Source organism: Schistosoma mansoni, chromosome 3 (assembly GCF_000237925.1).
Source record: "Schistosoma mansoni strain Puerto Rico chromosome 3, complete genome".
Lineage (NCBI taxonomy): Eukaryota > Metazoa > Platyhelminthes > Trematoda > Strigeidida > Schistosomatidae > Schistosoma > Schistosoma mansoni.
In genome coordinates this window covers 21877068-21890318 of record NC_031497.1, presented here as the reverse complement: position 1 = coordinate 21890318, position 13251 = coordinate 21877068, and the positions used below count along the sequence as shown (strand labels likewise).

At 34.6% G+C, this 13251-nt stretch overlaps 1 non-coding gene across 1 annotated transcript; it reads right to left on the bottom strand.

Annotated features, from left to right (window-relative positions):
- Nucleotides 1-682: 682 nt before the first annotated feature.
- On the bottom strand, nucleotides 683-749 carry Smp_tRNA_00211_Pseudo_TTG.1.1. The gene has a single exon. It is a non-coding gene (tRNA).
- Between the last annotated feature and the right edge of the window lie 12502 nt (nucleotides 750-13251).

Below are 13251 nucleotides of genomic sequence, written 5' to 3'. Positions count from 1 at the left end.
ACATTCTGTCTACCTGTAACACAAAACATAAATTATATTTTATCTATCTATCCTCTTCGCTTACTAGTAACATTCTAAGAAAAAAATACTATGGCCATTAAATAAACATGCATAACATCTTCATAAAAAAATAGTAGTTTATTAACCTAAAAACTAAGCTTGAAGTACAATTAAAAATCTAAAATAACCTTTTGGTCAAGGTCGGATAGTGATTAACAGTACAATCCAGACCTCTCATTTGTTTCATTCCAGACTTGCACTTCGATTTCATTACTCATGTTAATGCTAGGACTCGAACCCAGAATTCTTTACTTCAAACACCTAACGCGGTATCCACTGAACTACTGAATTTAAACAGTTACTAACTTACACAACATATATGGATTTTGATTGTTTTATTCATCTCATTGACATTATAAACTGAATTATCATTAGCATAAGTTGATATACTTATAGCTATTATGCCATAAACTTCTATAGAAACTTGTCACATAATTTTAAACATTACAAATCAAATTAAAACAAACTCTTCATTCACACACTTTTGTTCTAATAAAATAAGAACAGCAAGATAATTTTATGGTAAGCAGAGATGGATAGTGGCTAGCAGTGGAATCCAGGACGCGCGTTTCGTCCTATTTCGGACTCGTCAGCTGGATGCACCTGCATCTCAGAGTTGATGTTCACTCTCGGACTCGAACCCAGTACCTTTCGCTTCAAATGCCATCGCGTTATCCACTCGGCCACTGAGTCCTGATAGCCACTTGCTTGTGCAATGGGGTGAAGTCCTGGATTCCATTGCTAGCCACTATCCATCTCTGCTTACCATGCTTGTGAATTAAAGTATATCGATGCAATACGCACAGTATGCACATATGCCAATTAGAGACTGACCAGTTGCAGTCCTAACACATCGATGGGAAGATTCAAACAAACAATACTAAGTGAATTTAAAATAATTTTATGTTTGTCGAAAATGAATATAGATATTTTTATACCGTACACATAGTTTCTCTTCTCAGACTAATAAAAGGTATTATATATGTATGCAATTCTTTAGGCAATGTCTGTCTATATAATCATTCGAGTCACTAAGTAAGCTAGTGACAGTACCCTAAAAAATATCTAGAGAAAGAGTTAAACTTGGATGTCATGATGAATACCTCAAATAACATTTTTTTTTATCCCTTCCAAATTGTTAAATCGTTTATATCAATCTAATTTTCCTCTGTTTTTCAAAAAAACCTTTGACGAATTTTGAAGTCTCAAATTGAATCATCAACGTTACATATTTCAAAATTGGAGGCATTTGTTACTGCTTTTTATAACATAGTGATTTAGATATAGCATATGAAATTAAATCCATCAACTTTAAGCATGCTCTTGAGAAAAATCATTTCGAAAAACTCCATTACCAACTTTATTTTTAGAAAACTTTGAGTTCATAAATGATCTATTCTGTGTGATATTAAATCAAACAGAAGACAAAGTCCTTTCACTGGTATTTAAGTTTCATTTTCCAAAGAGAATTGTTGACAGAACGTAGGGTGACTCAGTATGACCGGTTGAAAAATTTAAATCCATTTAATGAGGAGAAGAAGGGATAGTTCAGACTAAACCGAGCCATAATGTCATACCTCACTCACTTTGAAATCGAGAATTTTTAATGAAGTACATTTGATGGCAATACAGCATTTACAAAACAATGACAAGAAAAAGTTTATTATTTTCCGTAAAATAACTAATCAACGTCCGGGTTGTGGTTTTGGTGGTTAAACAATAGGAAGGGTAGGTAAATTGTAACTGATTTGTGCTGTTCAATTCAGTCAGTTTATCATAATTACTACTATTATCCAAATATAGGATTGAGGATATGATGTAACAGACTTAGTAAATGTAAAAATAGAGTTTATCAGATGTCGATCATCAGGACGATAAAAATTTAGTCAGTACCAAATCACAAAACTAGAATAATCCTATAATTTTGGTGAGCTTTATGAAAACAATGGAGTTAAAGAACAATGAGAAGACGGAGTTCATCTGAACAATGTGACGTATTTGCCCTAAACAACCTGTTCACACATATACTTGTCAATGCATTTTATAGGTAAAGGTCAGTTAAATGAAAGTTCTAGTAAACAAAGTGATAATGAAAAACAAAAGAGAGAGAAGATTAACGTAGTATGAAAGGAATAGGAAATAGTCGCACTATTCTGGACCATAAAATGACTTACATATTACTAAGGAAAATTCAAGCTTACAATTTATTGTTTCTACACACATTAAGGGGCTTTGAACTTGCGAAAAGTCAAGGCTTCTATGAACCTAAGAATTTATCCTTGACAATTTCTACACAACATTTAAAAGGCTGTATTGATGTCAGTTCTATGCTCCGTTTCAATTATGTGGTTTGTTATCGATGAACATGGTTTTCTACTTCTCACTTTTGCCGAAGCATCCTACACTAATTAGTTGTGGAGTCATCTATGCACATGTAGATCACTAAGTTAGATTATCTATGCTGAATGATTGGGGGTGTACTCGAGTTAGAAGGGAATGATGTGACGAACCAACTAACTTCGAAATCACACCTCACGGTCAACATCTAACGTGGATTACCCCTTCGACATATCAAGGTACTATGACTGATCTGAAGATCGTATAACACAGAGGACGTTATTACGGAAATATATTAGTAAGAATGAGTACAGAGAATATGGTGAGACCATCAACACATGAGTCACTCCATGGCATATGACTGACTGGTGTGTGTTGATTATCCTTGAGTTTGACAGGGACCGATGATCTGTCCGATACTTAGAGACCCAACTGCCGTATAACTTGTCTAGGACTCAGTGACATTTCAATGACCCTATACACATGTTCTACAACCATTGATTGGATTGTTCGAATACTCCTTCCTACGTATATGTGTTCTTACAAATATGGGAAATGGTCTATGCAGTGGGATGTGATGTTATCGTTTACTAGTATTTGGGCCTACATGGATTAATGAGCTAAGTTCCCTTAATCACTGCCAATTTAGCAACGTCATATGTTATCACGATGACTGCTACTAGTCTTCTTTATCCAATGTTGGATATACGTCTAAATGGTAGAGAGATATAGATAGTTTTCTTCATAAAAATACGTGAACCGATAGATCAGACGGGATTTGGTTTTGTGCAATGTCTAGGTCCATGTGGAAATTACTATTACGAGAAAAAGATACAATCACTAATCAATTATGATTTATACCTATGTATATTATAATGTTTTTCATAAAAGCAAGAATTAAAAGTGATGAAATAGTTGATTTATAAAAAAGTTGACAGAACGAAACGGCCGTCCGGTGCTTCCAGGTTTTCCATGGTGGTCTAGCTTCAATTGACTCATGATTTCAACTATGAAAATTTTATGTAAATATTCGTAATATTTGGATACCTTTCAATATTAAACTCAGAACAGTTAAACGTTACAAAAATAACCATTTTTGACAAGTAATCGAAATACTGATTGTAGTAAGCTCAAATTAATAGGCTTATGCTTGACATAATAAATTTTTAAGTCGGTTATACTGCTAAATGAGAATAAAGTCGATTGTACTAGTCAATATTTTCGATCATATGCTCACTAGTGACTGACTTCGAGAGGTAAATCTAGGAGTTCTAGTGAGAAGCAGTGACCAGTGGAGTTCAAACCACGTCTGTTGTGAGATAACAACTCACTGAAGACAATTGGTGAACGGTTGCTCAGCTTCGTGGATTGATTGGAGTTAGACATAAACATCATCAGATGCCGGCTCAGTGGTCTATCGGTTAAGTGATCTGGTGCGAGACTGGTAGGTCCTGGGTTCGAATCTCGCGAGGCGAGATCGTGGTTGCGCACTGCTGAGGAGTCCCATAATAGGACAAAACTGCCGTCATGCAGTGCTTCCAGGTTTTCCCTGGTGGTCTAGCTTCAATTGACTCACGCTTTCAACCATGAAAATACTAAATCTCCACAAAACCCCTTCTGATAATAATAAATAAAAGCCTACATTTGCCTACGTGAACAAAAAAACACATTGAGACCTTCTTATTGAATTTTGCATGTACTATTGTTAGACAGATCAATGTTTACCAGATAATATAGACACATTATCATTATTATTCTCAATTGATTATATAGCTTATTCGTTAGGGCTTGATTAGAATTTACCAATGTTAGTTCAATTGACCTTTCCCATAGAAATAATGCTGTTGTACCAGTGAACTGATCTTAGCACATAATAACTTATAGTACAGTAAATCAATGTTAATGCTTGTGAAATAAGCCTATATCGAGGCAATACGCACGGTATGCACATATGCCAATAAGAGACTGACCAATTGTAGTCCTAAACATCAATGGGAAGATTCAAACAAGTAATGGATTTAGTGAATGAATGAATGAGATGAATTTAAACTTCACTTCTTTGCACAAACAAGTGGCTATCAGGACTCAGTAGCTGAGTGGATAACGCGATGACGTTTGAAGCAAAAAGTACTGAATTCGAGTCCCAAAGTGAATATCAACTGTTGGATGCAGGTACATCCAGCTGACGAGTCCAAATTAGGACGAAACGCGCGTCTTGGATTCCACTGCTAGCCACTATCCATCTTTGTCTACAATGTTAATGATAATTTATCCTTATTCGCTCTAATTTTCAGTAAACACTTTAAGGTCGAAAAGAACATTTTTATCATTATTGACTGAATTGTATTACGTGGGAAAGGAGATCACGGACACTGATAAAGAGTATAATGATTATTTAATTTAATTCACAGTTAATACCATAAGCTAAGATAATAGATATTGACTATCTAATAATCATACAAATTAGTCTTAGAGCAGATAGTAAAGATTTGGTAACTAACTGTTAGGCTAAAAGTTTTCTTATGATATCATACTTGAAGAACACACGGGTTACTGAATTTCTCACAGATATAATACGAAATTCATCAGATGAAACTGTAAAACTCTTCACTGAGAATTCAGGTTAAACGCGATGACGGCGGAATTGTCGTGGGAAAAAAACAGAAAATCTATATGAGATGAGATTGACAAAAGCTTTTTGATGCAATTTGTAATGAATCAAAAAAACAAAATTTAAATTAAATTGTGCGTCGTCCTAAAAAAAGGCCTTCACTCGGTCTCTTAGTGTTTCCGATTGTCCTGAACAGTGACACCATTATACTTCAGTTATCGCACCACACATGGGACAATGGAATCCATGGTACTGTGGTTATGGAGCATTTTATTGCAGCGACAAAAAATCAAAGTGCTTTGTTAGTTATGTCCAAAGCTAACCAACAAAATCGTTGCTTAAGCTCTAACTACGTCAATCTGATCTTATGTGTCTGTAGACTATCCCTGTTGCATGTGACCTGCTAATTGAAGGACATTATTATCTTAATATGTTAGTGTGACTCATGATTTTTATTCATTTCGATAAAACACGCAATACTGGTCGAAATGTTTGTGCATTTCACTTAATGACTATAATTCCTTTAATTATTGTACTAATCGGACTGTTTTCACGTTTATAATAAACAGATAGAGTTTAAAGCCAAGTTGTCCTTGTTCTGACTATAGCTTTCATATAGACTCTGGGGTCGCCAGTATCGTGTTTACAGTCTAGTAGTATATTTGTAAGACAAATTAAATCCTATACGTTTCCATCAGCAGTTTCACTTGGTGACTGACCAAGATTGCTTATGTCACAGTCTGTTGTCGTACCTCAGGGAATCGCACTCGTAATTATGATCCATATTCCAACGAACAACATTCCAGTAACCTTCAATAAACATATAATAGATGAAGCCCAGACATTCAATGTTCACTGCAGTCCTACATGAACAATTTAATAACATTATTCAAATTACCTCCGTCTTATCGACTGTGAGGATCTGTTAGGTGTTCTACAGCCATTTCTCCAAAATACAAATCTAATATACGGCTTCTGATCCCTATGGAAATGAGAATCGCGCACTGTATAATGGCAGTAAATTGCTCTTTCATAAATTCTGATGGCGCTCTTTGACGCTTCAAGCTATTGGAACGTTACCAGATACAACGTACTCAGGAACACGTTGTTTGTGTCTGTGACAACGTGAGAAACGATGGAGCTTGTACTTTATACATTATTAACGTCCATAATTTGAAGAAAAGTTGCTCTTCCGACAAGTACTTACATTTTTTACAGATTTTAAGAAATAAATAACTAATTATTACCGGTTTAAGACTAATTGAATAATTGAAAGCGTGAGTCAGTTGAAGCTAGACCACCAGGGAAAACCTGGAAGCACTGCATGACGGCAGTTTTGTCCTATTATGGGACTCCTCAGCAGTGCGCAACCACGATCTCGCCTCGCGAGATTCGAACCCAGGACCTACCAGTCTCACACCAGATCACTTAACCGATAGACCACTGAGCCGGCATCTGATGATGTTTATGTCTAACTCCAATCAATCCACGAAGCTGAGCAACCGTTCACCAATTGTCTTCAGTGAGTTGTTATCTCACAACAGACGTGGTTTGAACTCCACTGGTCACTGCTTCTCACTAGAACTCCTAGATTTACCTCTCGAAGTCAGTCACTAATGAGCATATGATTATTATTATTATTATTATCAGGTTTTGTGGAGATTTGACTCACGCTTTCAACTATGAAAATACTAAATGTCCACAAAACCCCTTCTGATAATAATTAAAACTAATTATTTAGTTTAACGAAACGGAGGGAAAAATCTTAAAAGTGGAATGAAGAGAATTTCCCTGAGAAAAATTACAAAATCACCGTGTGTTAAATAATATTCTTCAGGACCTGTTATAATTTTCACTGTACCAAAATTATTCTGCATTATTCCCTTTGTACTATTCAAACGTGTGTTAATTTAATTCGGCTATTTATTTACTCTGAAGAAGTGGCTTACATTAAGTCACAACACATCAGAGATACAATTTTTTACTCATTAGGACACAACAAAAGTGGTGAGACTATAATTTGAAGACGACCTTTCAGTGACGCTAAAGTGGCCTTCAAAATGTCCACTTACTAACTAGGACTAAATGACGATTATAAACTAGTATGAGGAATTAGAATTATGATTTACAATTGATGGTTAGGGTTAAGAATTAGATTTAGGGATTTTATCGCTAATTGACATCAACTAAAATGTCAAAACGTTATTTAGCCAAATAGATGAATGAATTTTTCACCCAAACCCAAGACCTGTTATCCCGAATATGATTGGTTCCTCCATAAATTAATCACGCCCAATGTGTATACCTATTATTAACTTTCTACACAAAGCTCAATTTATTTGAAACTTCCATGCCCATCTTTGGCATTGATACGTACAAATATAATTTGGTTAGCTATAACTAAGTTATTGTAGTTGAAAATATTCATTACGAGTAAAATCCTGGGATTGAGTGATGTGTTATGTTTTCTTACCACACCAGTTTCTATCTCGTTTTCGAATTCCATTTAAAAATTTCAAGTTAGTTATTAAAATGTTATAATAGCTATTGTTTAGCTACTCTCATGGTTAAGTTTTGGTCGATCCGGCTGGCTCCAAAAAAGTCTGCAATGTGTCATATATTTCGTATTTCTGATCTCTTAACAAACTTCCTTCACATTGTGAATTGGACAACATGTCACTAAAGGAGCTAAAATCTCAGTTATTATTAAGAAGAAGAATACAATCAAATGCAAATGGAAAGTATCCAGAAAGTATCAGCAAATAGTAACTTTGTATAAAGTCACGCCTATAATCAGTACTGTTCTAAGAATTACTCGTGCAGGTGTACAATGTCATGGATAGATATATGACAAAAGGTTCAATGTAACACTTCACTAATTGGATAAACATAGTGATTGTAGTTGCTAATTACGTAGTCAACAGTCCATATATTGATAGGTGGTGTCCAGTTTGTACAAGAATGACTGATATACCTAAACTGTCTAGATAACTGTGCTATCATTATTCTCGCCTAAATCCTTCTTGCAGGTGTATAGCATACATATAAACAAGTATTCTCTATGAAGTATCCAATGTGAAAAACCACCATTCGTAATAAGTTGACCCGTTCCCTTGGTCGCCTAAAGTAGAAAAAGCTTGATCTAAAACATTTGTGAAGGGCTTATCAAAACCGACTGTTAAGTGGCCCGTGACTTCTCCGTATAAACTATGTTTCCCTACCCATCGAAGGGGTGTAAAAAATTGGCTCTAAAATTACTGAGCTGCATTACATAGGTTATTGAAATTCAGCTGAGTAGTTGAATGACGTCCTGTTAACAACCTTCAGTGTTTTGATGTGTCTACCTGTTATCAGGATCAGAAAGATTCCTAGAATAGAGTGGGGATTTTCTCAATAGACTTAAATGCGTCACGTCTGGTGGCACTTAATTCCCTATCGTCTCTATTTGAAAACTGAATGATACCGGCTGCTTAAAAGGCAGTATTCGCTGTGATGCATGTTTTGTCTTTTATGCCCTGTTAATTTATCACGTGATACGATCGCCAATTAGAAAACTGACTTATTGATCAGGCCAATGACACATAAACCAGTACGAGCAGTCTAGAGTCAACTCTGAGTTCTTATTGGTCCACCGAGATAATAACTTCTCGCCTAACCCAGCCAGTTCAGTCCAGAATACCAATATCAGCCTCCGTTATACGAATCTCTTCCCTTCTCTTCTTATGTTAAGTCATATTGTAGTGAACAAGAACACGAGTGGAGACAATCGAATGTATTTAAGCATAAATTACAAACTCTCATTAGAATCTGATAACCATACAGTAAACAGTTAATTTGCAAAATAAAAATCAATTGTCTCAATCTTGACTGTTCCTTCTGTAAATATCAGTCCATTTTCATACTGACTACGCTTCGTTCCTATTCTTTCCTTATCGATCTTCCACCGTAATACATTCTATGTCTGAATATCATCATATACTACTTAAATGGATATAAGTAGACCACACCAAAACATAAGTGTATTAGTGTCATTATCGGAAAGTTTATATATGAAGAATCTGTTAAATATAAATGAAAGATAAGAAGGCATTTTTTTGCTTGTAAACTTTCTAAATTTTAAATACTTTAAAGAATCATTAAAATGATGTTCAACTATCAGTTCATAGTTAGTTACCATGTGGAAAAAGTTACAGAATCTTTACAATTTCGGCATATCATAACATTTATTTGTAGGCGTGAAAAAGGGGGGAAAAAGAAAAGAGATTCATATTGATTATTGAATAGATTTATGTATTTAATGACTGTTTTCTATTGAATCTATATGAAATTATCTAAACTATTCAATATAAACTTTACTAATATTCATCAAGATTAGAATGGATAGCTTGACAAAAATTGGATACCGAATGATAGAGAAGTCATTATATGTCTGGACAAATTAACTGGATAGAACGTTGGAATAATTTGTAAATTTCAAATATAATTTTCACATATAATAAACTGTACTGTTTATTACACCAAATCTGTAAGATATTTTCATCTTATACAAAACATTAGTAGAATTCTTAATTTGTAACAAACAGTAAAAATACTACTGATAGTAATAATTTTAAGTCTGAATTCTGATAATTAAAGGGTTATTTCAGTTTCGTGGATTGGTTGAAATTAGACATTAACACCATCGGATGCCGACCGGCTCAGTGGTCTAGTGGTTAAGCGCTCGCGTGCGAGACTGATAGGTCCTGGGTTCGAATCTGGCGAGGAGGGATCGTGGATGCGCACTGCTGAGGAGTGCCACAATAGGACGAAACGGCCGTCAAGCAGTGCTTGCAGGCTTTCCATGGTTGTCTATCTTCAATTGTCTCCTGATTTCAACTACATAAGCTAACTATAATCTCCACGAAACCCCCTTCTAATTTTTATTCCAAGATTAAGTATATTTTCAGATCATCGATAATGCATTGATTGTATTACATTACACTTTGTAAAATATAAAATAAACTAAATGACAAGAAATTTGTTTGGTATATCATTTGAAAACAGTAAAATTTTTATTCGTCAATTTAAAAATTATTGTCCTTATTGAATAGAGCAAAAAGAAAACTATAAGTGACTAACTTTGCTATGTAAAATTGAATCTAAACGTAGTTTTTTTTATTGGCCGACAGTTCAAAGGAAATATTCCTTTGATCGACAAATATGGTACAGAATGATCGGATACGAACTAGTGAAATTTATAATCATCTGTTATATATATATATATATATATCAGCATTGAATTATAAGTTTCATCAAAAGAACCATAGAATTGGGACTTCGGAGTTCCGAAGTAGTTAGCAAATTTTTGCGTTTAGATTTTGTTATCGCGTATATGGAAATTCTGCGACAATACCAGAATTATTACATTGCACTAGTATCATGTGAAAGTTAAGCTCTGTAGAGGAAATCCTAAATGTAGGTTTACTGGTAGTAGGTACTTGTTTCTGAAATTTGAAGAAACTGATGTTGAACTGATATATAAGGTCCCCCTCAGTAAGCAAAGACATTATGATGTGTGATACTTATATCGGTATGAGTAGTATGGAACGCTAGTAAAGACAAGAATGTCTGGCAGCAAAAGGTCGAGAAGATGGAGGAGGAAAGGACAGAAACAGAAAACAATTGATATGGAAATGCAGGAACAATGAAGTCTGAGATGGTTGACTGATACTCGCCAAAGAAACAGTCTAGTTCGAGAAAATTGACTGATATTTTGCAATGAATTATTTACCATGTGGTTCTCAGATGTTACTAAGGTGTTCTGTAATTTTGTGTTTCAATACATTCAAATGTCTCCGATTGCGTTCTCGTTCACTGCAACACCACTGAGCTATTCGAAGTGCAGCTGAACTCTAGGAGAACTGAAACATATTGACCAATTGGTCATCCAATCTCTTGTAGCTTCATATTTTCCTTTGGATAAACAGAATCGTTATTTTACAACTGCATTAAGTGATAGTTTATATTATTAAGTGGTAGAGAACATAAGGCTAAACTGCTATGTAGTTGAGCGGTATTCATCACAATGTAAACAGTTCTAATTTCATTTCAAACTCCGCCTGTAGCTCTTCTAGAGTTACTGCCGGTCCCAAGCCCGGGTAAAGAAGGAGAGTTGGGCATGAGGTTAGCGATCCCATCCCGTAGAAGAACTAACTCGCTGAAAAAACGCTAACCATAAAAATAAGTAGGTCGAAATTCCGAATACATATAGAAACTAGATGAAATAAATAATAATACTGTATATGAAAAAGAGAATTCAGCGAAGAAAATTTTCTTTTCGACGATATCATTTACTTACTTGACCTCTTTGAACATCTCAAACCATCGGGTTCTGTCGTACCTAGACTATATGGACTCCCAAAAGTTCATAAGAATAATGTCCCTTTACGTCCAATATTTGATATGAACAACTCTCCATATCACTCGACACGATCTTCACTCGGTTTGTAGATAGAACACAATTGTTATGTCTTGTGGCCGAGTGGATGATTAGTTGATGTGTGACGCGATAGAACCGCCAATCAGGGAGCAGCGAATTATCGACTGGAACAGTGACACGAAACCCGTACGAGCAGTCTACAGTGACATTATTATTATTATTATTATTATTATTACCTTATACAAGTTTTCTTGATTATTACTCTGATTATTATTATTATGACCTTTGTGTTTGTCACTTTTCTTCATATCTGTCAATTGAACTATTATCTGACCCATAAATTATTTTCTCCCTTACCCCTTGATTAGTACGCCACCTCATTTGTTATTTATTGTCGAATCCATTTATAATGCAATCTTTTCTAGCCTCCTATAGAAATATATTTTCCATATCACTATATATACGAATGTACAGCTTAAGTAAATGATTTCGTCGAAAAGAAAATTTTCTTCGCTGAATTCTCTTTTTCTTATTCAATGACATTATGAGTTATTTTAATACTGTATATACTATTGCGTAGCATATAGATATTCAATGAATGTACTTCTTCAGAGAATGTTTATTGAAAGCAAGGTGTATTGTTAAAAAAATTTCCTATGGTATTTTAGAATTCACAAATAAATGTAGCAGTATGATTTTATTTGTAACCTCAATCCAGACCGTCACTTTAATAGTACGTAAAGATAATCCCATATCAAGTTATAACCGAATAACTACTGAGTTAAATGAAAAAAAATTAATTCTCATATATATAAATGAAATTGGAAATAAGCAGCAAATTTTTTACGTCAGCCAGTTACCTCGAATTTCAAGCGTTAACTAGGGTTCAAAAGAATGTAAGCGTTTCACTGAAGAATTTCTTGATGTTGTCTAGTTAGACGGAACCTATAAAACAAACAACGAATACTTATTTCTTTTACCAAATTGTTACAATGGATATGAGTCCCATGACAATACTGATTTGTTTCGCCTTTCTCAGTCAAGAAACATCCAGAATGATTATCCAGTTCCTGCATTTCCTCAAATTAAAAACAGTCTTCACAAGCCCAGTAGTGTGGTGTGAGCTACTTATACGGACATACATAAGTAATATGTAACAGAAATTGGAAGTAGAAGATTTATCAGCAGAGGGTTGAAATGAAGAAAAGAGGAAGGAAAACAAAGAGTAATCGGGATAACAACAAGATCGGAAGAATAATGAAGTACGTAAAAATGAACAAATGAGGTGTTTAGTGTCTTATTTTCATATTTAATTTTGCATAAAACAACAAATTGGTTTTCCCCATCAAGTCCTCGTTCACAACATTAGAAACTGTGACAGTTGGTTCGTATGCTATCGATACTGCAATCATGGCAGTGCATCCCGACTCCCACTACGTATTGTGTCTCAGGTCCATAAAACGTAACTTCATCAGAAGGGTTAGTCACAGGAATATATTTAACTATTGACTGAACTATAGAGGCTGCGATCAAAAATATTGCAAATTTTCTTTTACCCAGTGTACACCAAGACTGTCTCAGAGAAGCATGCTGTTGTTTAGAGGGAGAATATGAATGACAAATAAGTCCCTCTTAAGGACCACCTATAATATAATTTTTAGCCTTCGTTTTTGATTGCATTAAAATTAACGTTTCCAAATGTAATATCTATAATTACGAAAATATGTTATCTATCTTTTGTATTCAATTTATTGTTGTTGTATCCCGAAGAGAATTACGAATGGTAACTTTTGAGGACTATTTATTGGTCAATATAATATGTATA